This window comes from Equus caballus, chromosome 31, assembly GCF_041296265.1.
Source record: "Equus caballus isolate H_3958 breed thoroughbred chromosome 31, TB-T2T, whole genome shotgun sequence".
NCBI lineage: Eukaryota > Metazoa > Chordata > Mammalia > Perissodactyla > Equidae > Equus > Equus caballus.
The window spans coordinates 6,141,491-6,168,272 of record NC_091714.1 but is presented as its reverse complement, the minus strand read 5'-3'; the positions used below and the strand labels follow the sequence as shown (position 1 = coordinate 6,168,272).

The 26,782-nt window shown below is 41.5% G+C and overlaps 1 protein-coding gene across 1 annotated transcript in view; it reads left to right on the top strand.

The window, feature by feature from the left end:
- The window catches only part of PACRG (parkin coregulated), a 459,179-nt gene that overhangs the window by 325,894 nt on the left and 106,503 nt on the right, over positions 1-26,782 (top strand). The gene's annotated exons all lie outside the window — the stretch shown is intronic.

Sequence of the window (26,782 nt, the reverse complement as noted above, 5' to 3'; positions counted from 1 at the left end):
TTGAGAGATTCTCCCAAATTCTCTGGTAAGTGGAGAAACCCATGTTAGACCTAAGCCTGTGTCTTTCTGCCCCATTTCTGTAAAATGAGGCTGCTGACTGTGTTAAGACCTATACCTTCAGGGAGTGGCCACCTTCATTCATGTTCCAGCAGAGGAGATATTGAGAATGGCTTGAGTGGAGAATTACAGTAAAAGCAGCCAGAGAGAGCAGGGGGAGGGAGAGAGGGGTTTTAGTAACCTGCTTGTGTATGCCTGGTTGAACTGAACCGCTAAACCCCTTTCACCCATCATTACTTGTGTCTTAGGATGGGGAATGAGCTATTTGAGCTGATGAACCCTTAAAGATCAAAGATTCCATTTTTATGCAAATAGCCAAGAGCAATAAAACCTGGGAAAGAGAAGTCAGGAATATAAATGACGGCAGGATGTGTATCATTGAAAGGTACAGCAAGCCAGGTTGATATTCAGAATTAAATTCGCGGCAATGACAACTCTTTAAATTTGTGTTTTAAATTAATTTTTAAAAGAGAAGAGGTAAGAGTAAAATACAGCCCCGAATTTCATTGCGTCTATAATACATCACAATCTTCAAATGACTGAAATAGGCAATTTTGAATTACACATTATTAGGGAGTAATGCTGCAAACTCCAACGTCCCGGGCACCTCTTCGCCCTGCAGCGGGCACAGGTCCGTGGTGCTGAAAGCTGTTAGAATCGGACTTAAGCACCATTCTCAAACTAAACATGTCTTCTTTAGTTTTAGAAGCCCATTTCGTAACCAGAGCAGAGTAATCCAATTATTCATTGTGCTTCCGTATTAAACTGTGAGTCTATCCAAGAATTCATGTCCAGATCCTTCCTGAATAGACCATTCTCCATGAGGAATAAGCTGCTTCGAGTGGCAAGAGCATGGTCTTTGAAGTAACAGAGAGCTGGTCCACTCACAGGTAACCTACTTTCCAGCTGTGTGACTGCAGGCAACTTTGTTAACTTCTCTGAGCTTTAGTCATTGCATACGGTTGTTGTGAGGGCCACATGACATAATATTTTTAAAGGATGTAAATGTTGCATCTGTCTGGCATTTAGTAAGGGTTTAAAAATGTCATCATTATTTTTAGCTAAAATGAAGCAAATTGAGGTGCTCTAAAGGAAGAGAACCTTTATTATAATTGCATTTATAATTTTTTTAAAAAAAGAAACTAGTATTGAATATCTAGTGGAAAGAGTCCTGGACTGAGCCCTACGTTATGGGTTTTGGTCCTGGCTCTACACGCCCTAGTTCCTCAGACATCATATTAAGTATTTAACATAGAGAGCATTCTGCTGAGTTCTTTCCATATATTCCCTTATTTACTCTTACAAGGTCATAACCTTATTCTGTCCTTTCTAGATTCTTCTGCTGAGCACTCTCTCAGGTCACTTCAGCAACAGCAGCCTAAGGGAACACTTCCAATAAATTGTTTTCTCATTCTACTTGAATTCCAGAGGTGACAATCCCAGAGTTTCCATGTCACTGTTAGACTTTCTCCCTCCCCCTTCTGGTGGCCCCAGTCTTCACTGCGTTTCCATTGCTGTGACTTCTTCTGCTGTCCTCGCCAGAGATCGACAACCTCCACTCAGCCCTACTCTCTTCTCAGATAGAGCCCGGCAAGGTGTTGCTTAACTGTTTCCATAGCTTTAACTACTTTTTATTTTAATTATTTTTGCTATGTGTCTAAGAACCATTATTAGATTAAGAGACTCAAGCCAAAGAAATTACTCTGCATTCTCTCTCCTCCAAGTCCAAGAGATGAACTCATTGTCATCTCTTGTATTTTGTGGACGCCGTAGTTTGATGAGATTTCTGAGTTTTGACAGAGTTAATGCTTCCCAGAAACTTAATAAGATTCTACAGCCATTTTAATAATCAGGAAACAGTAGTGAAAATATATCTGTGAGTAGCAAAAATCCATCTACTTCAAAGCTGCCACCACAGACTAAATAATAATGTCCCCTATTCAGCATCCTTCCTGTACCTCAAGACATTTAGATGTCTTGTCAAGTGTATTTAATATCTAGGATATTTAATTTACCACAGAGTTAACTCAAATATATTTGCATTACTTTTCATGCAGAGCTTCTCAAAAGTCGCCAAGACTTAAAATAATAGAGGTCCAACCTATAGGTGAATAATTACTTTTTTCCTTTTCATGTTATTGTACCCACTAAAATATAGTGATGCATTAATAAATGGCATACCTTTTGTCCTAAATTTTAACAAAATAGCTATTTTACAGAAGCTTGAATTGCAGCATGCACAATATTGACATCACGATAGAGAAGTGAGGCATTCTAGTAATTAAGTTAAGCAGTTATTTTTGCCCCCACAACTCAATTTTCTTTCCAATTTTCCAACACCAATTCAGAATTACTGAACCTGAAACTTGCTGAGAAGAATATATGTGCTCAGCTTAATTTCCCCCTTTAATATGCTTAGGGGAACAAAACCCTCTCTTCTTGGAGGAACTCCCACTATATTCCCTGTATTTCTTCTTCCTTTCTCAGCTATCATATTAAGCATTTAATATCTTGGGCATTCTGCTAGGTTCATTCTAAACATTATCTTATTTACTGAGAAGCATCTTCTGTGGAGATGAGGCAACTGAAGCCCAGTGCTCTTACATGCCCAGGGGGACGGAGAGGAAGTGGCAAATCCAGGATCCTAGCCAGCTAGGAAGTCCTCACTCATATCTGCTCCATTAGGAAGTGTGCTGCATCCTTACTATCTTGCACGTCGTGTCATCAACACCATGTGTGCTTGGCACCTACTGTCTTTTGCATCTTGTTACATCTCATCGCCTGAGTTTGGGATCCTCTGGGATTTGGTTCTTAACGTCACCGATCCTACTTTATTTGGCATTACTCTTGAGTTTGAATCTTCTCCATCAGTGAGGCTAATCCTTTTATTCCCTGGGATATGTCATAATAGCCTTCTTTTTGATAAAAGTCTTATTTAGAGTATTCATTTTCAAATTTCAGGAAGTGATTATACTGTTCCTTGTTTCATATTTTTTATCGGTCCCCCCCCTCCCCCAGTTTAATGCAATTCCTCATGGACATTCAATAGCAGGACATTTAGATGTACTCATTTTTTCAAAGACTGAGTGGATTCCTTTGCATGGCTTCATACATGTATATAACCAGTTTGGTTTTTTTTTTTTTTTTGATGGACATTAGGGTTATTTCTAGGATTTTTCTATTAAAAGCAGATTGTAACTTGTATTTTGTGTGTGTGCATGTATTTAGTGCACTTGTGTGACTACATCTGAAAAATACATTCTTAAAAATAGAATGTGTGTGTTTCCTTTTGATAGATATTGACCTTTATCCCTCCAATCCTCTAGAAGTCTGAGAGGTTGTTTGTCGAGGTTCACATCTTCCTCTTAATTTCAAGTTTTTCCCTTGGGTGTCCTCTAACACCCAGGTTGGGAGCGAGTTTATTCTGTGGCTCCATGAACTAATAGCTAGTACTACATGGCACCTAAAAGAAGTTACTAAAAGCTGCATGGACCTCTCTAAATCAAGGGGCTACTTGTTGAGATTTTTACCTTCTCAAATGGACTTTCATGAAATTTTAAATGTCTACATCTTTTAAGTGGAACAGACTAGATGTATACCTGCCAAAAAACACTCGGCCTGAAGGATCAAATACAACTCATTAGGAGATGTGCATAACTCCATCGGCAGTAATCATCTCTGGGGCAGCCTTGGGTCTAGGGCCTGCTGGAGCCTCCAAAGCGGGGAATCTGCCGGAAGGAAAAGCTGAGAGTAACCAGCCAGCTACTAGGGCCCAGCCCAGCCAGGGAAACCAGGAGAGCGTGGTCTGGGCCAGTGGTGATCTACAAGCATGACCGTGCTACTAAGCGGGGTGCAGCCAGGGAGAAGCAGCAGGAGATCTTGGAAACCAGTCATCATTATCAACATGGCTCCAGGTTTGGTCAAGTCCTGGAAGGACTGTTGTTCTCAGTCTTGGCTGAACATGAGAAGTTCAAAAAGCCCTGATCCTGATTGCTATTCCCACTTGTTCTGCAATAACCCCGATCCCCCTCAAATGCCTCTAAATAATCTGAGTCGCATGTGTTCATGACACAGCCTTTTCAGCTTTCATTTAGTTCCTGCCAATTTCTTCCTCTCCTGCTCTATCTGATCCAACAAGAAATATCCTTCAAATTGGCCCATTTCAAATTGGTCCATTGCAGATCACCAGAGTAAATGCCTGCTGATTTTCTCCAAATTCCTGGTCCCTCAGAGATTCAGGTCTGGGGCTCAGCCCGGGCATGTGCATTTTTTTAAAGCTTCCCAGGTGGTACTAAGATGCAGCCAAGGCTGAGAACAATTACAATAGCACCGTAGCTCCTGGAGCTGGCAAGAGCTAGTCAAGGGTCCAGGCCCCAGCAAGGCAGGGCACCGCGGTCTCCTCTACCTGCTTTGAAACTGGAGCAACAGCAAAGTGATGGAGGCAGAAAGCCAATTAGGGAGACTCGGTCAACCCAGCAGGGCTAGAAAGGGCACAGTGCTGGGGTAACTGGGGCTGCCTTAGGACTCTTTAGAGACCACGCAGCAAGACTAACTCAGATCTCATCAGCTCGGTCTGCTAATGTAGTTCTGTTCTGACCAAGTTTCCCCAGGAACTGAGTACAACTCTGCCTGCAGGACGAGAGCATCACTTACTCCAGCAGCGAAGGACTGGAGGAAATCAGGATCTGACCTCCTTCTCTTGAAATAATTGGATGCTTCCTATGTACACAGTCCAAAACATGACTAGTAGCTCCCACCTGGGGATTTTCAACCATTTCTGCACTTACTTGCCAATTCAACTACTTTTTCATCAACTCCATTTTTTGAGTTAAATTTAAATGCTGAGGATTTTAAATACCATAAAAAATATTGTCCATGTTTTTATATGATTTTATTCTTGTATCTAATTTTTTAATTGTATTTTATGAATTTAGAGATAGTCTATGACTAGTTTTTAAAAAATTTACTAGCATATTCAATATTAAAGTCTGTAAGAAAATTTATAGCAAAATAGATTTAGACCTTCAGCCTAAATTCCTTTTGAAGTGAGTAATAACTTTTATTGCCCAAGACAAAGGTAAGCAAATAATTGCAAAGATAAATTTTCAAAGGGAGACAGAATTTATAGATCTGGATTATTATTTTAAATCTATGAATACCGTATTTTAGAGCTAAATAGATATTGTGATTTATTTTTTAAGTTGTCATGAATCAAAGAACAGTCTCAGATAAGCAGAAATTGCTTAAATAGATATTAATTCAGATTTTCCTTTTTTGTTTTCCTGTTTTTATGCATAATTGAGACGTTGTACAAAGTTCCACATTAAAAAAAAAGTCTGACAAAAAAATGACATAAAATATTTATTTTTGAAAATTCTAAGGGGGGCAATTGGGAGGTAAAAATTGGGTCACAATAAGAAACAAAATAGTATTTGTTTGTTTCTATTCCCACTCGTTCTGCAATAACCCTAATCCCCCTCAAATTCCTCTAAACATCTGAGTCACATGTGTTCATGACACAGTCTTCTCAGCTTCCACTTGGTCTCGGCCAATCTCTTCGTCTCCTGCTCCATCCAACAAGAGAATACCCTTGGAATTAACCCGTGTAGCCATCTCAGCCCCTGCCCACACACTGGGCTACCAAACAAAGGTCCCAGGAGGGGACCTTGGACCCGTCTTGCCCAGATGGGAGTTTTCTGCTGGGTCTTGACAAGACTCTGCCATGACTTCCGGTCTGGCTTCCACATCCGATCCATACTCCATGGGCTTCGGGGATAATGGCAAGGGGGCCTTGTGCTCATCCTTTGCTTGAGTTACCCTATAATTTCTTGAAATCTTTCATTACAACAGGAATCCCAGGAACAAAACCAACAAATTAACAAATATTGCAGTATTCAAATTTGTTTCACCTCTCATCTACCGGTGCATTGGTTTTGGACCTTAGACTCAAGCTGGGGCCCCTATCACACTTAATTTTAAAACCTTGCTGAACTAGATAGGCCACATAGCTTAGAGACAGAGACCTAGATTTAAATTCCTGTATTCATGTTAGCTGAGTGGCCTTAGACAAGTCACTGAACTATTCTGAGGCCCATGCTGTTGATGCTAGATGTTGACTGTATCTTTGGAGAGCAGCTGTGGTGATTTGACAAGACAATGCAAGCTCAGGTGATGGATGGATGGATGGATGGATGGATGGATGGATGGAAACTGTAAAGTGCTGGACAAAGGTTTGCTGTCATGGTCTTTTCAGAATTTTGACACCAAAAGCATGTATTAAACATCTCCTAAGTGCCTGGCATGTATCCTAAGTTATATGAGAGTTAGAAAAGTAAAAAGACCTAATCCCCATCCACGGGGGCTGATGTGTATGACAAGCACTACACGGTTACAAATAAAATGCAAGGGAGGATGGCTCGATTAATCCCAGACAGGAGTCTTGAAAAGGTCTGATGAAGAAAAGCCCGAAAGAGGGCTTACAATTTCTTAAGATGAACGTTCATTGCATTCTAGGCAAAGGAACAGCCTAGCAAAGGCACAAAAACAGAGAGTACATGACATTTATTCAGAAAGCAGCCAAGAGTTTAGTCGGCCCATTGTGTGGACAGAGAGTGAGACTGAGGAGCAGAGGGAAGGATGGCTGAGAAGGTGCCATAGGACAGAGGGTTGACTGGAACCCACTGAGTACTAAGCCACAGAGTTTGATTTCACACCAAAACTTGATGAGGAACAAGTGACATGGAATGACTTCATTCATTGGATCGCCCACCACATCATGTTTATTGTTACCTAGAGGTGTTGGGTGCTGGGAATACACCGGCGGAGGACACAGCCCCACCTTCAAGGAGATTGCTGTGCCATGGGGGAAAATGGACAGATGTACCAGAAATCTCCATCCTTGTGATAAATGCTGTGATGGGGGTGAGCTCAGAGGGCACCAGGAAAAGAAGCAGCTGATCCAGTCTGGGCTGATCAAGGAGGGAGTTCTGAATTCAAAACTTGCCCACTCCCCTTCAGGGAGGTAACTGAAGAGAGTACAGCGAACTGGGAGAGACACAGTCTTTTGGAGACAGCTGTCATGGTCCAGGTGAGAGGTCAGGGAAGCTCATTTATTACAGAGGCAGTGAGAATGGAGGAGAAAACACACGACTGAACTGCATCATTGCTTGTGCAGCACATTAGCTATTTTTTACAAACTTCATTCAATACAGGATTATTGAAAACACTGTATCATTCAAAGATAATACAATTTTCCTTATTTGAAGTTTTCACTGGTTTTGCCAATGAGTGCCCTTAATCAGTCCGAATACAGGTTAAAATGAGATGGATGCATTTCTTCGAGTCACACAGAAGCCCTGATTCCTTGGCCGAAGTGGGTTGGAGCAGGTTTCTGGTCAGCGCCCTTCCTATCTAGCATGTGCAAATGAAGCTGTGCTCATCTCCCTCGTGTCTAGTAGAGTACCACAGAATCTGTTTGCTCTCCCAGCTTTCCTCTCTATTTTGTTTGTTCGATTTGCCCTATGCAACAACAACAACAAAAAATGTAGATGAGAATCAACTCTTCATTTCAACAGCACTGAACGAATTATTTTCTTAATTGGTATATTGATATCCAAGAACTGCTTACTGTGCCAAGTTATTAAGTAGACGAGGGGCAAATTAAACTTTGAATCACCTGTTCCTCTGGGCAAAAGACATAAACCAAATTGACTGCAACCAAATGTCATATTATTTACATGGCGTGCACAATTTATTTTCCAAAAATGTGCTCAATGAGAGATCTGAATTTGCTCTTAAGCGTATAATGGATACCACTTAATAGTGACGCTCTCTGTGTGCCCTTCTCTCTATAATTAAATCATATGGAAAAATGTCACAAAGCAAAATAAAATGTATTTATTTCAGCCATATCTTCCCACAGCGTGACATGATGTCTGAAAAAAGAATCACTAAGCATTTTTATGCCATCTGTGCTGGTAGGGGATACGTTTACCGAGCATGTCACTGTGAAATATTCCATTTTGAATTAAGCATAATCTGCTTATTGCTGTATGCTATTTGACCGAATGAGTGCAAAATCCAACAAAATTCCATATCTGATACAATATTCTTCTTTTCTTCTGTGCTATTTTGTAGCAAAACCAGTCCACCATAAAGTCTTTTACTGTGTTTCAAGAGATCGAAAAGAGAGGAATCATCAATAAATCATATTCATGTTCGAATCTCCATGCAGCTTCATCCAAATAAAATTCTGAAAATATTTTCCAGTAATTGAAATTGTAGTTTCTCACAAGCAGAATATGGATCACTGTGACAATGTGGCTAATAATGCTATTTGGGGTTGATAATCTCTTGTTGAGGCAGGAGAGCGAAAACGTCTGTACAATCAAGAAAGCTGTTGTTTCATTTAGCTTATGGAGCATGAAGCTATACCTATTAAAACTTCTACCTTTCCAACAGAAGAAACCTAAGGCTTATACTTTGCCATTATTATAAATTTTATGAATACTTACAGAAAATTTTATTTCCTATATTCAATGAGACCTTTTCATAATTTGTTTATGAGATGTGAAAGTCCTGTAAATTTATCAGAGAGCCACTTGAACTCAGAGAAGCATCAAAGAATTCCAGCTTAAACACAGACTGTGAGCCCAGTCTGCATTGTCCTTCTGAGTTCTCCTCCAAGTGGCCATATACATCATGGCATTGTTTGCAGATACATACAGATAATGAAATGTAACACTCTTTACAAACAAAAAGTACTTTATAACTCTGTTGAGCTCCTTCTAGTTACGAATCTTCCCAAGTCAATAATATTCATGTTAAAACTTTCAAACCCAGCTAAAGTAAGAAGATATGATTTACTTGAAAATAGTTTAACATAAAATTGGACCATTTTGATCATGATTAGAAAAGCTACAATTTTTCCAAAATTGTGCAGTCATAAAGTCAAGGGATAGATTTACCTGTTTTGATTCTACTCAAAACTCTGAATTGATCTGAAGTTCCATAGAGTTTTTGAAGTCCCCACTTTCTTTAAAACCAACCCAACTCCCTGAAGCCACTTTGACATTGATAATGTATGTGAAAGTGATTCGTAAACTATTAAACAAGACCTGAAGCTTCGTTGTTGTCGCTAATAATATTATCATTAAAATTGTGGCGGTTACTCTTTCCAATACTGGTCCTGCAGGTTCCCAAAGGAACACAGCACTTTTTTCCTGTGGTGTTCATTTCACCAACTGATTGTATTTATTTTAGCATTCTTTTGTACACTGCCTTTGAAATTGACCCTCAATGTTTTCTTTCTATGGCTTATCCCTCATGTAACTGCAGAGCGAGGTCCAAATCACAATGTCAAAGGATCTTGTAGCAAACAGGACAGGCAGTCCAATAAACAGTTATCAAAGCATTGAATGAATTCTGCTTTCACTCCTATTCTAGTTTAAACAAACAAACCAAAAAAAAAAAAAAATTCCACCTGAAAAAGACTGACCGCAGTTAATTGAAGACACTACTTTCCTTCGACCAGCTGTAATTCCTTATCATATTTACCTCTTGGACCGAGTGGGTTTTCAATATAGTGAAAGGGAAGACTACCTTTACCAAAGTAAAAATGAGTCCATTTCAAAGTTGTAACTGTTACTCCAGTGAACTCTCTTCTCTGGTCACCTACACTGAATATTTTTAAATGAGAATTTTTGAAATGTTAAATATTTCTGTGTTTTCCCTTCCTAATTTTTATGGAGTCCTTGAGGTTGTAGGCATAATATTCTAACACAAAATATGGATTAACTTCCAGTCTGAAAATTCAAAAATTAATACACTGATTTTGCCAGCTGCAAAGGACGTTGATATTTGAATCAAAGTTGCCAGGACCAAAGCTAATACAATTCAAGAATACACATGGTTATTTTCTCTTTCTTTTGAAATCCAGAAGAGTAGAGGGGTCTACGTGGTCCTAATTTTGTTATTAGTTATTAATTTTTCTCTAGGTGCTCTGGTGAAACTTTCTCTGGACCAAACATTATGAAAAACCCAAAATGTGAAGCAGTATTAATTTGAATGAAAATTAATTCTAGTTGTACATTTTATTAATTAATAAAAACAGTGATGATCAGGATACATTGCATCCTAGCAAATATTATGATAAAATTAACTACCATGCATGGATTCCCATTTGATATTCAGGAATCTCTTTTAGAGAAAGAAAGAAAGAAAGAGAGAGAGAGAGAGAAAGAGAGAAAGAGAGAGAGGGAGGGAGGGAGGGAGGAAGGAAGGAAGGGAGGGAGGAAGGAAGGAAGGAAGGAAGAAAGAAAGAAAGAAAGAAAGAAAGAAAGAACCCTTCTTCAGCCTAGAGGAAATGAGGTGACAGTGTATGCAGGTGGCTACACTAATTAATGTGAGGCAAGAGGTTCCCTCAGATCCCTATCAAATGTCTTCACATGAAGGATCATGTGTCTGCAGTTTTCTTGAATTGCCACTAGAGGGTGACCTTCCATGTTTTGGTAACCACCCAGAATCCTCTCCTCCTGTTGGTATCAGGATGGACCTCAGACATCACCTTGCTCTGTTGTTCAGCACAGTCTACTGCCATAAGGCTAATTCATCTTTTATTCTAATTGTGCTTCTTGTACCAGATAACGTGGAAAAGAGCCTTGCATCAGATAAAAATACGTCTTAAATGGCACAGACTCCTCCATGCATCTGCCTTTGTCAGCCATCTTGCAGTGAAGGACCAGTCTCCATTTACTGTCTGTCACAAACATCCAACTTTTCCAAAACCAGCTCTAGGCCTCTTCTGTGATCTTCTCCAGGGGTGTCTCAGTTCTTACTTCTTTTACAACGTAGACCTTTCTTTTTATTCCTTCTCTTGTGCTCCCATTCCTTTTCATGTATAGCCAACACTTATCTAGAAATCTGCATATTACTTTATAACGTAGTTCCTAAATGTCAACTCATCAAATTAACTATAAAAGTGAAAGGATTTCACCTTGTATTACGTTACAACTAGATTCTCAGAAATGGTGAGGCTTGCTTTTCTGTGAAACAGGAGCATGAAGACTTTTGCATCAACTAGTTGTAATATAACTAATTTAATTTCATTTTTGTATTTCTAAAGACCAAAGATGTATGTCCAACCATAATTTTAAAAGCAAAATAGAACACGTTGGTAGTTACATTAAGCATCAATTCAGTGACAAGTATATTACTGAAGAAATGGTCACTATAATGTAATATTGACTGGGAAAAGTTATGAGAAACAGAAACAAACTTACTACCTGGTAGTCAAGATGAGAGAAAAATGCAAGTCAAAGGGAGGAATTCCCAAGGAGAGGCAACCACAATGCCAATAGCTAGTAATAGCATTGCCTGGGTACTTACTGAGTGTTGGGCTGTGTGCTAAGCAGTTTATCTGCTGTATCTCGGTTTATCTTCACCACCCAATGAGGTAGGTATTATTATTGCTCTCAATTTACAGATGAGGAAACTGAGGCTCAGAGAGGCTAAGCAATTTGCCCAAGATCACATAGTGTTGCAGGTGGAACTCCAACCTCAACCTGTCTGCTCTAAAGGACAGGATCTTATTTACTCCCAATGATGTATCAATAATAGCACTACCTTTATAGCTCTTCTCAGGTGCAAAAGGGCATAAAATTAATCTAGAAATAAAACCACCTTTCTTCCTAATCTCTCACAATTTCTAAATCCGGACTGGTCGGCTGTGACCAGCTAAGCAGTGATGATGCAGCAGAAGTATAAGGACGGATGAAAAGAGAAGAAGACTTACAGATTGAAAAGACCTGCTCCTTCCTTGGTGGAACATGAGCTCATGGGTTCGGAGCTCCTCTGTGGAGGCGGACCTCAGTTGGCCCAGGTTGGTAGCACCGCCCTGTGGACATCCCTCCTGAGAATGCGGAAGATCCAGCTCTCCACTGTGACACCTGGTGGGTGGGGAGCGGACATTTTCCATCACAGACTCCACCACGGACTTATTTTTGTACCAAAATAAGTAAGAAGGCTTTGGACTTGGCACACAAAGTTAATGGACCTGCCCTGAGTTAAGACCCTGTTTGTCCTTGGTCTTATCCTCAGCAAGAGCCCCAATAAATATGCAAATTGCAGAAGTATCATCCAAACAGAAATATCTTTCATTATAATCCCAGGAAGCTCTCCACTTCTACATTTTATTGAGCCATAGTTATTATTTTAGAACAAGGCCTTGTGCCTCTTGGTATATATTTAAAACTTGCAAATCGCTTCTTAATGTCTTAAATTTATAGCCAGCTTTGGAAATTTGAGGTTACCCTCCTTTGGTCAATTCAGGAGTTTCCACCCCCCCAACCTAAATAAGCCAACCTTAAATTCACATGCAAATCTCTAAATGGAAGTTACCAAAAATATAACTAGATTTTTTTCTACTTCAGTTATTTTAATTGCCAGAAACTATATTTTGCTCAGGCATCAGGGTAAATAGCAGTTTGCCACAGAGAAAGTCTCTTTGACCTAGGTCATTGACTGATTTTTATTAGTATACACACACACACACACACACACAATCTGAGAACACATTAACACATCTACAGGTTTTTTTCCTGGGGAAAGGAGTGCAGCATGCATTGATTAACACAATTTCTTGCTTCCTCCACTTTTACTGGATCCTGAAAAACTTGTGAGAGTGTTTTCCCTGGGGAGTCAGGAGACCTGGGTTCAGAGCTCACTTCTGACACTGAAGAAGGAACTGTGTGATCTCTGGAAGATTCCAGACTTCCTGACTCCAATTCCTAATCTCTAAAATAGTGATTAGTGTGCCAGTTAGGTTTTAAAATATTCATGAGCTTGACCTAATCATTTTTATTCTAGGAATTAACTCTAAGGAAATAATTAAAGAGTCCTAAGTACCTGGATATTTTAAGTTTGTTTTTAATAATAGTGAAAAAATAGGAATAAGGTAAATGTCCATCAGTATGGAATTGGTTACATAAATTTTGTTTAATTCCTGTGATGGAATATTATGTTGTCTTTTTTTTTTTTCATTTTAGATTTTATTTTTTTTCTTTTTTTTCCTTTTTCTCCCCAAAGCCCCTGGGTACATAGTTGTATATTCTTCATTGTGGGTCTTTCTAGTTGTGGCATGTGGGACGCAGCCTCAGCGTGGTTTGATGAGCACTGCCATGTCCGCGCCCAGGGTTAGAACCAACGAAAGACTGGGCTGCCTGCAGCGGAGCGCGCTAACTTAACCACTCGGCCACCAGGCCAGCCCCTTATGTTGTCTTTTAAATGAGTGAAAACATTTTAAGGACATGATAAAATCATCATAATGTAAAATTAAATAAAAAACCCAGGTGTAAAAACATATGTAACTTAATTGTGCACTAATATGTGTTTCAAATACATACCCATTCACACACATACACAAGTTAAGAGGGAAATGCACTTAAATATCATTAATGGCTGTTTCTCAGTAGGGAGAGTATAAATAATTGTTTATTTCTTTATCTTTCTCTTTGTTTACCATTTCTTCCATAATGAACTGTATAATAAGAAAAGAAAGTTATTTTAAATATAAATATGTTGGATTGTCTAGATTACATCTAAATTTCTTTACAATTCTAAACATCTATTCCGTTTATGAATCAATAAAAAAAATTTAAAAATAACAGATAGGTTTTGCGATTTCCAAACACAGCCGCTCCTCAGAATAGAAACATTTTGTGCCAGAATCTCATCGGATCTGAGGCAAGACTGAAGATCTGAATGCCTGGGTCATAAAGACACCATAACCCATTGTAAAAACCGGTGTTATTTTTTTCCCCTTTGTGACATAGTTGAGTTTCTCCTCTTGACTGTCTTGAGACTTTTGAATCCTACGATAAGGTAGGATCATCCTAACTTATGTAAGAATCATCAGCAACTTTGCTCTCCTATTTCCCTACACATTTCAAATGACTTTTGCCTCTAGGCTTCCAGCACATGGGGTAGCAATTCAAGTCACCAGTTCTCTTTTTGCAGAAAAAAACTTTCGAGGTCGCTCTCTTTCCACTAAAATCAGGAGCGCCCTTCAGTAGGTGTCTTAAAGTTCCCAAACCAGCCGTTTCCACCCGCACGTAACCAGCCCTTTTGAGTTCCTCGTCAAAAACTGGGAGATCAAGATGTCTAGTTCTTTCCAGATCTTAAGGCATCGCTCTGGGCTCACAGTGTTAAGGATGCTTAAATGCATAAAGAACGGTATGCCTCTTGAGTACCTACCAGCTGAACATTGACGGCAAGACAAAAAGTCCAGAGTAGTTCTTTCACTACTCTGTGTGAGAGAATGCATGGCTCAGCAATGTGCAGCCACCCACAGTGCTTTTTTCAAATAATTCTACTTACCTGGAACTGATTTCTTATGTAAAATTTCCTTTCGTGATTACTTAGAGAGTCATGTGACTATCTGGTCAGAGCACAGAAAGGAGAAGCTAGAACTTCTGAATTTCACTCTTAAAATTTCAGGTTTCCAATGCCTGGCCGTGGAATCACAGACACTTTATTCTCCTGCATGCCAACCGCTCTCTCTCATTGCCTTCTGGCCAAACCATCCATGGCTAACTAGCGAAAAGTGGTCTCTATTTTTTAGGGGCGATTACAGGAGAAGCCCAGACTCCTCCAGAGTTTGTCAGCTGTCACTATCAGGAAATTAGTTCATGTCTTCAACTTAAACCTCACCTAAGAGTTTGTCAGTTTCTTCTAATTCAATTTTTGTTCAAGGTGGAAAATAGCCGGGCACTATCCCCATGACCATTGTTGTTACTACAATTACCATTACTGATGCTGCTGCTGCCACTTGGGGTGCCTACATCTACCTCAACCACCACATCTAATCTTCACAGCAAACATAAGAGGGAGGCCTTATGTTTTTACCTTTTCATAGATGGAGACGTGAAAGTACAGCTAGTTAGTAGCAGAGCTGAAATATCAACCCAGGACTGCCAGGCTTTTTCTACCATGCTAGGTTGCCGCATCATCTGTCTTATACAATTGAAAGCTGTTTATTTTCCCCCCTAATCTTCACCAGGTAAAATTAGCCCAGCCTCTATGCCATCTCCCAACCCAGAACTCCATCCATACCTCTAAAATTTTTGCTGATATCTGTTTGTTGAGAAGGGTACTAGATGAGCGTTTTTCCTTTGAGATCTACCCTTTAATGATAATTGGGTTTGGGCTGAGGAAAAGGAGAGTTAATTTTAAAGCCTGGAGAACAATGTCAGCTCCAAAAACTCTTAGGAGAGGCTATGTGGTTGGAAGGAGGCTAAGAGACTTCTGTTGAAGCTGTGTTTACAGACCAAGCACAGAGTTTTTCCTTAGATGATGCGTTCATTTGAGTTGGCTTGGTGGGGGAGGCCTAGGAAGGCTATGGAGAGAACTTAAAGAACACCCTCACGCCCAGCCACCTTTGATGCTACCACTCCTGAGGAATCTTGCTAACAATTGCTTTTGGTGGATCGCCTCAATGGATTTCCCTGGTAGCCCCAGGGGGGTCACAAAAGCATAGCTGTTGGGAATTCAGGTGAGCAGCTGCTGGGGTGCATAATCAGGGGAGAGAAAGGAGCCAATGCCATATAGCACATAAGGTGCGAATTGATCCAGGATTTTCTGACCCCTGGTCCATTATACTACGAAGCACAATGGACTGTTAAGCCAGATGTCATCTGAGCTTAACCCATCAGAAGAGGAAGAGCAGCTCTGCTTCCTCAGGCAGTGTTTCCATCGATGGATCCCAGCATTTTTCACTTAGAACCCAACAGTTTGCTTCTGGGTCAGAGCGGATCAGAAGATAAATGGGCCTTTTCAACTTTGGATTTCCAATTTCAGATGCTAGAATCATTCCTTATTTAATGTTTCAGCTCTCCTGTGCATAACCCAGATATAAAGTCTTTTCTGTTTATTTCTGAGCACTTACCTAATTTAGAGATTTTGGTTTCCAAATCAAAATAACCTTACTCAGAGAGATAAAAAACACAAGTGGATGCATTAAGAGTGATTGTCCCAAGCTAGTTGCTTTGTCTTGTTTTCCCCTCACTGTGGGGGTTTCTTTAATCTGTCTGCGTACAGACACTTCACTTCTTCACTTCTCACACTTAGCTCCTTCGTTTCTTCAGGTGGCCATGACTGCGCTTGGACACAGAGGGTGGGCAGGTCACATATACAAACACATCCCTGATTCTCTTGAAGTTACAGTTGCCTCAAGGAAAGTTGTGCAATCTCCAGGCTAAGTCACAAGAGGTAAAGCTTTCCTATTCCTCAATAGTGACACTTCGCCCCCTCAGTGACGGCCCCCTGGCTCACTCGCTCACCTGCACAGCACACCAGCCTGGCCATGCCCTTGACTAGTCTCCTTTTGATTATCATTTGTTTATTCATTTAGTAAATATTTCTTGAACACCTACCAGGTAAAAAGCACTATGTTAAGTGCTGGAAATGGAAAGAAAGAGAGAGGAAGGAAAAAGGGGAGGGAAGAAGGGAGGGAGGGGAGAGAGAAGAAAATTCCTGTCCTTAAGGAGACTGAAGTCAAGTTCAGGAGAGAAGTTGTACAAGGGCCATGGAGCCATGCAGGTGAAATGCTGTGGGAGCCTAGTGTTAGCGATGAGAGAAGTTTGTGTAAAATGTTTCACCTAGACTTCAAAAGCTGGGAAGATGGGAGAAGCATAGGCTGAGGAATAGCACGAGTAAGGGCTTTGAACATAAACAACAAATTTGCAGCAGTAGTTGCTTGGAAGAGCCTGGAGAGAGAGAAAGTAGAGGAGTAATGGAGGGTGTTTAATGACACGCCCAGGAATCTGGGCTTGATGCCATAGGCAATAATTTGCCACTGAATATTTGCAAATACGTGAGTGACATAATCACAACTGGGCTTCAGGCCAGAGGAGAGTGGCAGCTACTTGTTCGAAGGAGTTTGGGGAGTTGGGGCTGGAGTTGGGTGAGCCAGCCCGGATAGCGCTGTGGCAGCCAGGACAGAGAGTAAGAGGCGGGGCCAAGGCAGGGGCAGTAGAAACTCCAGGAGGGGAAGTAGGAGCCGGTGCACAGGGCCTGCAGCATTATTAGGTCCTCCCCAGGCATCACCCCTAACTTAGCAGTTCATTATACAGAAGGTCAAGACCAGAAGGGAGGGAGAGACAGAGAGTCAGGAGTGTCCATGTGAAGCCAATGACTGAAAATTGTTAAACTGAATAAAATTACCCATGCAAATCTTGTGGTTATAGCACCAAAGTAAGCCAAGAACTGTCTTGTTTAAGAACACCTGTATGTGAGAGGTGGAGGGAATAGAAGATGAGCTGGCTGGTGACTTAGAAGGTCAGAGCTTGAAGAAGAAAACCAGAAGAGCCTGTATCAGAGAAACCTACAGCACAGAGCTTTCAAAACCAGGGGCTGGACACCAATGTAGAAGCTGCAGAGAGGGAAGAACACAAAAGACCAAGCCTGAGGCAAGGCTCCTGGCTGTGGTGTCTTGGAGGCTGTGTGGCCTCCAAGAGAGAAGTCACAGCAGAGCAGTAGGGGCAGAAGCCAGTCGACAGAGGGCTAAAGAATGGACTGCTAGCCATGAAGAATAAACCTCTCTTTTGAGAAACCGTGATAATGGAAGGAGAGAATGAAAGGGTGTTAGGGAAGAAATCAGTAAAGGGATTTTCTTTTTGGGTGTGGGAGGGTGGTGAGGAAGATTATCCCTGAGCTAACATCTGTGCCAATCTTCCTCTATTTTATGTGGGATGCCACCACAGCATGGCTTGATGAACAGTGTGTAAGTCCACATCTGGGATCTGAACCCACAAATCCTTGGCTGCCAATGTGGAGCGCACGAACTTAACCACTACACCACGGGGCTGGCCCCAAGAAAGGGATGTTTTTTCGGGGCAGATGCAATCATGTTTTCCCAGCCAGAAAGTTCTCATGGATATACCCTAGGCTGGCTCAGGTTCCTATCAAAGTGCTTCCACGGCCTCACGGACTTCTTCCTGCAGCACTTACCCACTCACAGGATTCAGTCAATGCTTCTTTTCCATGCTTGACCATTTGTTCAGCAAAGGCTCAAATCTACCCTATCTTGTTCACCACCTGGTGCTTAGAATGCCCTCAAACATAGTCATTGACCAAATGGCCAATTGGAGATTCAAGACAGAGCAGGGAGCATTCATGTGAGAAGGTCCCCGAATAGGGAAAAAAAAGCAGGATTGAGAAGGGGCTGGGATAGGGGGAACAGAGCAAAAATGAAGACAGAGTTATGAGAGGGAGAGTTCTCCTGCCCAACGTCAAGGCTATCTCCACGTGTTTAAACGCACGCTGGGACACGTGCTGCCAGATGCAGGAAACATCCATTCTCCCCTTATTCTTGGTGACCAAGCCTCTGTTTGGTTCGAGGCACTGCCCTCAGCAGCAGGACAAGACTTGTAGCCAGTCCTGCAGCTTGGTGTGGGCATGTTGGCTAAGTTGTGGCCAGTGGCAGAAGGGAAGTGTTGTGTGACCTTCAGCTAGAGAGGGCAGATCTCTTGTCCTTCCTTCCTCCCTCCTGCAGCCTGGAACTCAAATGAGAAGGCTGAGGCTCCAGCAGCCATCTTTGGCTATGAAGTAATCTTGAAATGGAAGGCACATGCAAGAAATTTAAGTACAAAAGTAGGAGAATTTCAGTTTTCCTATGACTTTGTGGAGCTCTTAGACTTCATAATAGCCAGATTGCCTCCTTCCAGACTTTTATTGAGAAAGAATAAATGTCTGTCTTGCCTAAGCCAGTATTATGTAGGGTTTTCTGTCACATGCAGGCAAACCTAATATTTGCTGCTAGACACATTAATAAAGGTTTCTACACTGATAGAATGGGCTCTCTGAGTAGGTGCCATAATGACCAAATGTCCAGATTCTCAGTCTTACCTTCACCCACCCCACAGACACAACAGAGAAAAGGAGGGATTTGGCACAATATTTTCAGCATTCTATATCATTGATAGTTTTGTGGAACTCACTGTCTCTGATGTCTTTCAAATTGCTGTTCAAAGATAAAGCATTCGTGTAATACAAGCAAATTTTGATAAAACTACATGTGACAATTCCTATTTGGGTCAATAGAGCTCTCTCTTTAAAAAGGCTGAATTTCTTCTGTTCTTCAAGAATTAAAGTTTTTACTTTTCATTTGTTGTAAGTTGAATCTTCAGGTTGACGAAATAAGTCACGGAGACTTAGCACCCGGGGCTTAAGAAAATAGCTTAAGTTTTAAATCATGGGTTTCTTTATCATAAATGGAAAGATGTTTGGCGGTAAAAGAAGCTTGGCAGCTTGGTTTGCATTGAAAACCTGTCATTCTTTGCTTCTGCGCTAAATCTTAGAGGCGAGGCAACTCCACAGGTCCCCTGCCAGGGAACTGAGATAAAAAGGGAATAAGCAGGCCCAGTGACCACTCTGTCTTTACTCCTACAACACTGACCTCTTGATGAGCCACTCCAATGAAAATGAGCCACAGAATCCCATGGGCAACCTGGGCTCATCCCACTCATTTAGTGTTCTTTAAAAAAAAAATCTTTTACGTGGTTAGCTATCCTTGCATGCCGTGTGTTTATGGCTAGTTCCCATCTAGACAGTAAGTTCTCTGAGTGAAGGGACCATATCTGATAGTTCTTTTTACAACAGTAGCCAAATTTTCTTTAATTCTACCTCATCCATTTACAAATGAAATTTCTGAAAGCCGGACGAGTGGTCCACCCACCAAGCCTGCACAGACAGGGACCGCCAAGCCTGGGGCTGGACCGCAGCCCTCTTGAAATGCTTGTGAGCACAGCTTACACGAATGGCGAGCTGAAATTACGGTTTCCAGCCATTCAGTGGCTAGACTTCCTTCAGGAGGGCTCTCTAAAAATGACATTGACTTTCAGAGCACCTATCCAGTTATCAGCTCCAATCATGGTGTGCCTTTCCAAGCCAGACATAATTTTTGGTTTTGTTCTGTTTTCCCTTGTTCCTCACCTCTCCTTCCATCTGACCTGCATCTCTGCTTAAGGAATTAAGCTTTTTGCTCAAGGTGAAGCTTTTCTGCCCATTTCCCGGGCATATTTGCTCCCCCAATGGAAAGCTTTAAATGAATCATTCATCTGATTGATACTTTCTGAAAAATGAGAAGCTTGTGAAGATAAATGCTTTTCTCCATTTGGGCGGCATGATCCTTGGGTTTATCAATAAGTATACTCATTAAAATATCATGAAGGCTTCACAAGATTTTCTACTAACTAGTACAATAACATTGTTTATACTCCCATACTGAATAATGAATTCTCATGAGTTGCTACATAGATAATAATAAATAGTAAAAATACTGCTGAGGAGTTTCATTGAGTTTATGAGGGGGTTTAATTTCTTATACTTTCATGAGCAGCTTACTTGGTCATTCAAGCTTATAGGGAGGCCAAGAAGTTCCGTTTCTTAGGTTGAAATCATCCAGGAAATCAGATTTTACTTTTCTTTTCTCAAAGATTATCCACAAATTGTTAACAACAATTGCTGCCTCTCATAGGGTGGCCACTCCATGATCACATGCCAAATGCTGCATGTGTTTTCCCAGACTCGTACTTTAATTCCCATTTTATAATGAAAGGTGGAGCTCAAGCACTTACGACATTTACCCGGGGACACTCGGACGGTAAATAACAAAACCAGGGTGTGGCCCAGATGTGTCTAACTACAATCTGTATCTCTAACTACTCAGCTTTGCAGCCTTCCCCAGAAGTCAAAGCAGACTAGATCATCTAGTCACCTGTGTGGGCACCTGTGCAGGAGAGGCTGGGGCTGAGATGCTGGGCTGAGAGATGCCGGGCCCAGGGATGCTGGGCTCAGGGACCCTGCTCCTACATTGCTAGTAGATGCTGATGTCAGGATTGGAAACCAAGTCAGACCGACTCTGATACCTGTGTATCTAACCACTTCCCTACACACCTTGGGCTGTTTTATAAACTAAGAATTAGATAAGGAGTCCACGATACAACCTTGTTAAACAGGAAGCATTAGCAAACTTTTACCTACACACATAGCATCTCTGTGGCCACCTAAGTGATCCAGACGGCCACTTGGGGACAGCAGAGGCTCAGGGGCAGCAAAAAGCTGAGCAGAGGATGGAGATGAAAGAGCCAATTCTCAATTATTCTGTGTGTCCCTAGAGATGAACACTGTGAACTTGTTCCCAGTCTGAGTCTCATGCCAGCTGTTCCTCCCCCTCCCCCTTCTTCAGCCACCACCCGGGGCCTTGTCCCTGGAAATGTAGCCGCATGTGTGGAGGAGAGAGAATTGGAGATTATTTGCTTGCGGTGGCAAAAAAAATCTACATCCATCTCTAGCAACCCCTGCTATGGATGTGTTTTTGTTGTTTCACAAACTAGACAACAACGTTTCACTAGGAGTCAGTAACCTACATTGCTGGTTTATTTTCTCACCATTAACCACTCAGTTACTATAAACATGTTTTTAACTCACTGAAGAAAAGTGCTGTGCACACTGCAATAACTTGAGTTGCACCTGGTCAGTGTGGAATGGGACGCATGTGAGACACGGGGGAAGCACAGCCGCATATCACATTGCTGATTCAGGAGACAGAACTGAATTGGGACCCAACCGGCACCAGCATGCTGTTCAGGGCAACTGTGTCATCCCCAGTTCTCCCTTTCAGATGGGATCTAAAACAAAGCTTCTAATCATTTCTCATCCTTATAGCTTTACTGCTCTTAGCTAGGGTTTAACGATTCTTGGTCAAATTTCAACTCAAATAGGTTACGTAGGAACATTCTTAGGGCTTAACCTACTTAATTCCTCTTGTAGTTTCAATTGAAAGTGGTAGAATTTTCTAGACCCTTTGTATCCCCTGCTAGGTGGAGAAATATCTGCCACCCTTCTCCTGTTAGAGAGTCCACTGCTCTCCACCCATGAGTGAAGTCATTGCTTTCACTTATTTCTGAAAATTCAAGTTCGTAAAATTGACTGATGGATGAAAGTTACTGAAGAAATCTCAACACTTTAGGTGTTGCTTAAACTAATAGTTTGTTTTACTTTATTCTGGTTCTCGGTTAAAACACAATGCAAGCATGGTCTTCGGAATGTTCTTCTGTCTGCAAAGTCAACCCAAATAGGACCACTGATGAGGCTTATTGTCTTCCACCATGATAACAATCCCCACTAATTTTCATGCTACTGAAACAATAGCTAGAGTAGTGACATATTCAAAAAGAGACTCTTGCTGTTTAAGACGATATCTACCCTCAAAATGGGTCTGCTGAGTAGCAGGCTTCATTGGAAGCAAGAATTTCGAAGTACTTAATTAACAAAATTAAGAGAATGCATATTTAAACATTGACGTAGGTATGAGATAATAATTCATTGCATAAAGATAGAACTTCCACTTGTATTATCTCATTTCGTCTTCGCAAGTAATCTTGATGTAAATATTTCCCTATTGTATTGACAAAGAAACTCAAACTTGGAGATATTAATTGACCTGTTTGAGGTCACAGAGGTAGTAATTTGCAGAGCACAGTTTTGTTTGATGGTTTTAACTCAAGTTCAAACGGGCCACGACTTTGCTCAGTATGAGAAGAGTTGTATGTGGGCTCAGTGCTGTGAGTCCTGAGGAAGAAGAGATTCTGATGGTTCTTTGCAGTTAAGGAAGCTTTTGGAAGAAACATAGCTTGAAGAAGGGGGAGGATTTGAATAGTTTAGAAAATTCAGCTGTGATACCATGTGGCTGATCCATATTGCATGACCGATAAATATTGGTTGCATGAGTGAAGAATGAATGAATGAGGATAGAAGGGATCTGAGAGCAGGAAAGTGATCTAAGAAGGGTAAGAAGGCAGAAATTCCCGTGGTGTGTTCAGGGGTGACTGAATGGGACAGTGGCTCGGGAAGAGGATCCATCTTGAGAGGTAGAGGGAGACGAGCGAGCGAAGGGTCTCAGGGATTGGGGAGGGGTTGAAGGCCAGGCTAAAAAGTGCTGATCTTGTTTGCAGATTAGGTCAGAACTGCATTGCTTTTGACCAAAGAACTTATCCTGAAAACAACAGAATGTCATTGGCAACTTGTAGGGAAATGATAGGACAAAACCCAGCGTTTGGGGGAGATGAGCAGAGAGTACAGCACAAAGTGTACACAAGCATATGATGCTCCTGATCTTAGGAACTGCACCCTGCGCTGCTCTGAAGCCTCTGTCAGCTCTTCCATCAGTTGGAAGCAGTAAGTTTAAACATCAACCTAGCTGGAAGGGACAGGGTGTAAAAGAAAGGAAGAAAGAAAGAAAAAGAAACACCTTTAAAACTTCCCATTCTTGATTTGTACCCAAAGAGATCTATTATACGGTCAATCTTTTCATTAGGACTTTTAAGCTAATCAGCAGGCCTTACTGAAGAATTACAAAGCTTTCACTGCAAGAATAATTAAATGAAGTAATTTCCTACATCTAAAGTGATCAAATATGCTTCTGAAATTAGAAAAATGCAGGCTTATGATAAAAACATAGCTGTAATGAAACTGTATGCGTTTTATTGATTTTATTATATTTCCCTTTTTGCATTCCTAATTCAAAGCAATGAAATGCTGATTTAGTTTGAAATAAAATACAGAAAAATCCTTGTCCTATACGAAGCTTGTCACTCTAATGGGCGTCTTGCTCACTAGAACAGTATTTGGGCCGTATTGGAGCACATTGAAAGGAATTAGATTTAGCTTTGCCAAAATTTCACTGTGAAAGAGTTTGCTATAACAGTGTTTTATTATATTCGTATTGAACTTCAGCCAGTTGAAAATAGAATCTCCTCACCATCCTTTTAAATTAGCTTTAAACTGCAGACAAAAGACAAAAATCGATGTGCAAATTTAGCTCCTTGTGTTCAGTTTCTTAAGAAATTTACCCCAGTGCTAATATGCGAGACTCATAGATAATAGAACATAGAGTAACTGGAAATTTTAAAGTAGCATTTCTTATTCAATTTAGGTCTATTTCAGCGTCTGGTAAGTCCTGTACATAAATTGTTTCTTTAATGCTACAGGTTATCCTGAGTCTTTACAGAAGCCTCAGTCCTACCTCAATAAAACTGTCCCCGATATAGTGCCTGGGGCCGTGACAAATTGCAGTGAAATTCTGAGTATCAAACTATAATGAAAACTATTAGAAAAGAGTAATGACTAAATAATGCTACAATCTATTTAAATATCCTATTTTATTAATAATTACAAAGGGCTTTGAGTACCTAAATAAGACAAAGAAGTGTGTGCACACACACATACACATAGACACACACACAAATACATACACAAGGTGTTAGTCCCATTGGCCACACCAGGTTTAATGCCTCTAATTGTCCTGAGTGGTATAGATGCTGTGAGCTCCTGAACAACTCTAGGGAAAAAATAATTCTGGATTCCTGAAAATACTCATTGGGCCTAGACTGGTTAAATTTCTCTCTCTCCTCCAGCACTGGACAAGAGAGGTCAGCAAACAAGGAAATACGGCTTGGCCTGACTTCGGGCGTTAATATAAAGAAACCTACATAAAGGCACCTAGAGCCACAGGGAGAGAGAGAAAGCCGACCTTTTTTGAAAAAGAGAGCACAGAGGGCTCTGCTAATAAGGGCCCCAGTGTATGAGCAAGATAAGAAGGGCACCATTTGGCTGCACTCAGAGACCTGGTGGGCACATGGAGATGGAACAAACAGAGCAAATTAGGCCAGATCACTCATGATTTGTTTTGTTTTCTGGCCTGATCCCTGAAAGGCTGGGAAGGCTGAAGCTGGAAAGACAAAGCAGTGAGCAGAAACCAAAAAAGTAATTAACTTAGCACGCATGATCTATAAGGCGGATGCAGACACTGCCACCACCAGCAGCGGATGAGAGAGCGAAAGGGCCCCGCTCCCCATCAGGCAGCCCGTCGTGGCACAGGAGAGAGGAAGATAAAGGAGGCACGGAGTTTACTCTGGGAGTTGTCACAATCGATTTTTACTGAAAAAAGTAAATGAGAACACTTGGCCAGAATAAGCCTGGATTGTAATAGAAAATGAAACTAAAAAACAAAGATCAGAAGACCTTGTTATAAAACAACCCACACAACTCCTATGACGTGGGTCCATCTTAATAGGATATTCTGGATCTTAACTTCAGCCTGAGGAAAGTCCTAGGTTAGTTTAGCGTCGTCATAGGAAATCTAGATTTTTCAAACAAATAAGGCTTAATGATGTTAAATGCTGTTGCCTTAATATCTGATAGATTCCCCTGCCAAGATATTAGCCAATTTTTAGAAAAATACTAGAAGATCGAAGAATTCCTTAAAGAAAAGAAGAAATGAGTGCCCACATTTTAAACTGGTAGCATCTTTCCCACACTACCTGAAAAGATTCTGGAAGAAATAACTGGATCATCAGTTTAATCCCACTTAAAATATCACATAAAATTCAAAGCAACCCCTTCAGTTCCCTCGCAGCCATAGTGGAAATGAACTTCACAGTCACAAAGCAGGAGGGCAAAATGAACTCTTCTTTATTTTTGTATATCTCAACTCGATTCCTGACTCTGAGCCCCCAGACTGGCTTACTCGGTCCAGTCAGGACACCTCTCAGTCAATTCGAGGGGATAATTTTGTCGCATTTAGGTTTAGAGCAGCTTCCCTGGTTTGTCCTCTTCTGTTTCTTACTCCACCCTCATCTCTTCTAAGGCCCGAAAAATTACTCTACCTTTCCCAGGCACAGGGGGACGGGCCCACTTCCTGCCTCTCTCTGGTTCAGCCCAGCGTAGACAGTACATAAGGCATCCTCAAATGGTGACAGGGCCATTCAGCTCTCACCTCAGCTTGCAGGCACTGGCACCTCTGAGCACTAGTGACCTACAACCTTCTAGAACCCTCCTAATGGGCCGTCTAGCCTGGAGATTTTGTTGTGTGTCCTCTTCTCTGGCAAGCTTTCGGACCTACCCCCTTCTACCCAGAATGGAGCCCCAGGGGTTGATTGCAGCCCACCTACCATGTGTGTCCCTGCATCCCCCAGTGGCACAGGCCACACACAGTCTAGAGCTGCAATTGGAAAGCAGTATTCCATTGTCTGCACTCTCGGATCCCCCTCAAATTTCTAAGGGAATTCCCTCATAGAGCTAGTGGGGTGGGAGATCTGTTTTGCCTATTTGTGCCCCCATCAAATCTCTTCTGTCTTATATTCTTACTGAGAATTTGGGCTCTGGATTCCATTGGTCTGTTTCTAGCATCCCTCACCCGGGCACGTTGTGTCTCCTTGCCCAGTGGAGATGGTCACGTGCAGGTGCCCATTTCAGACACTGCTGCAGGATGGCTCCCCTCCACACCCCCAGCCCCATCTCATGTACTCAAAAATGGCATTGCCTTGCTGCAATTTAGTTTGATAGAATTCCGTTCAATTCATTAACCGGCACTCCATTCCTCACCTGGAGGTGCCATTCTGTCCAGCTCCTGGTTGACACAGACAGGAAGTATTTCAGCAGCCCCAGTCCTCCGCCCCCACCTAGTATGTCCAAGATGATAACATTGATGGTTAGTACTGAGCATTCACTCCTTGAAGTCTTGGCATCCTTCTTGATCCTGGACCTTAGTTCCCCCTTTCCGTCTCTCCTCACTGGCTTCTCTGACTCATTCCCTCACTTCCTCTGCAGTTACTGGCACTCCCTAGTTAGCCCCACGCTCCTGGACAATGTCATCCATTTCACTTCCAGG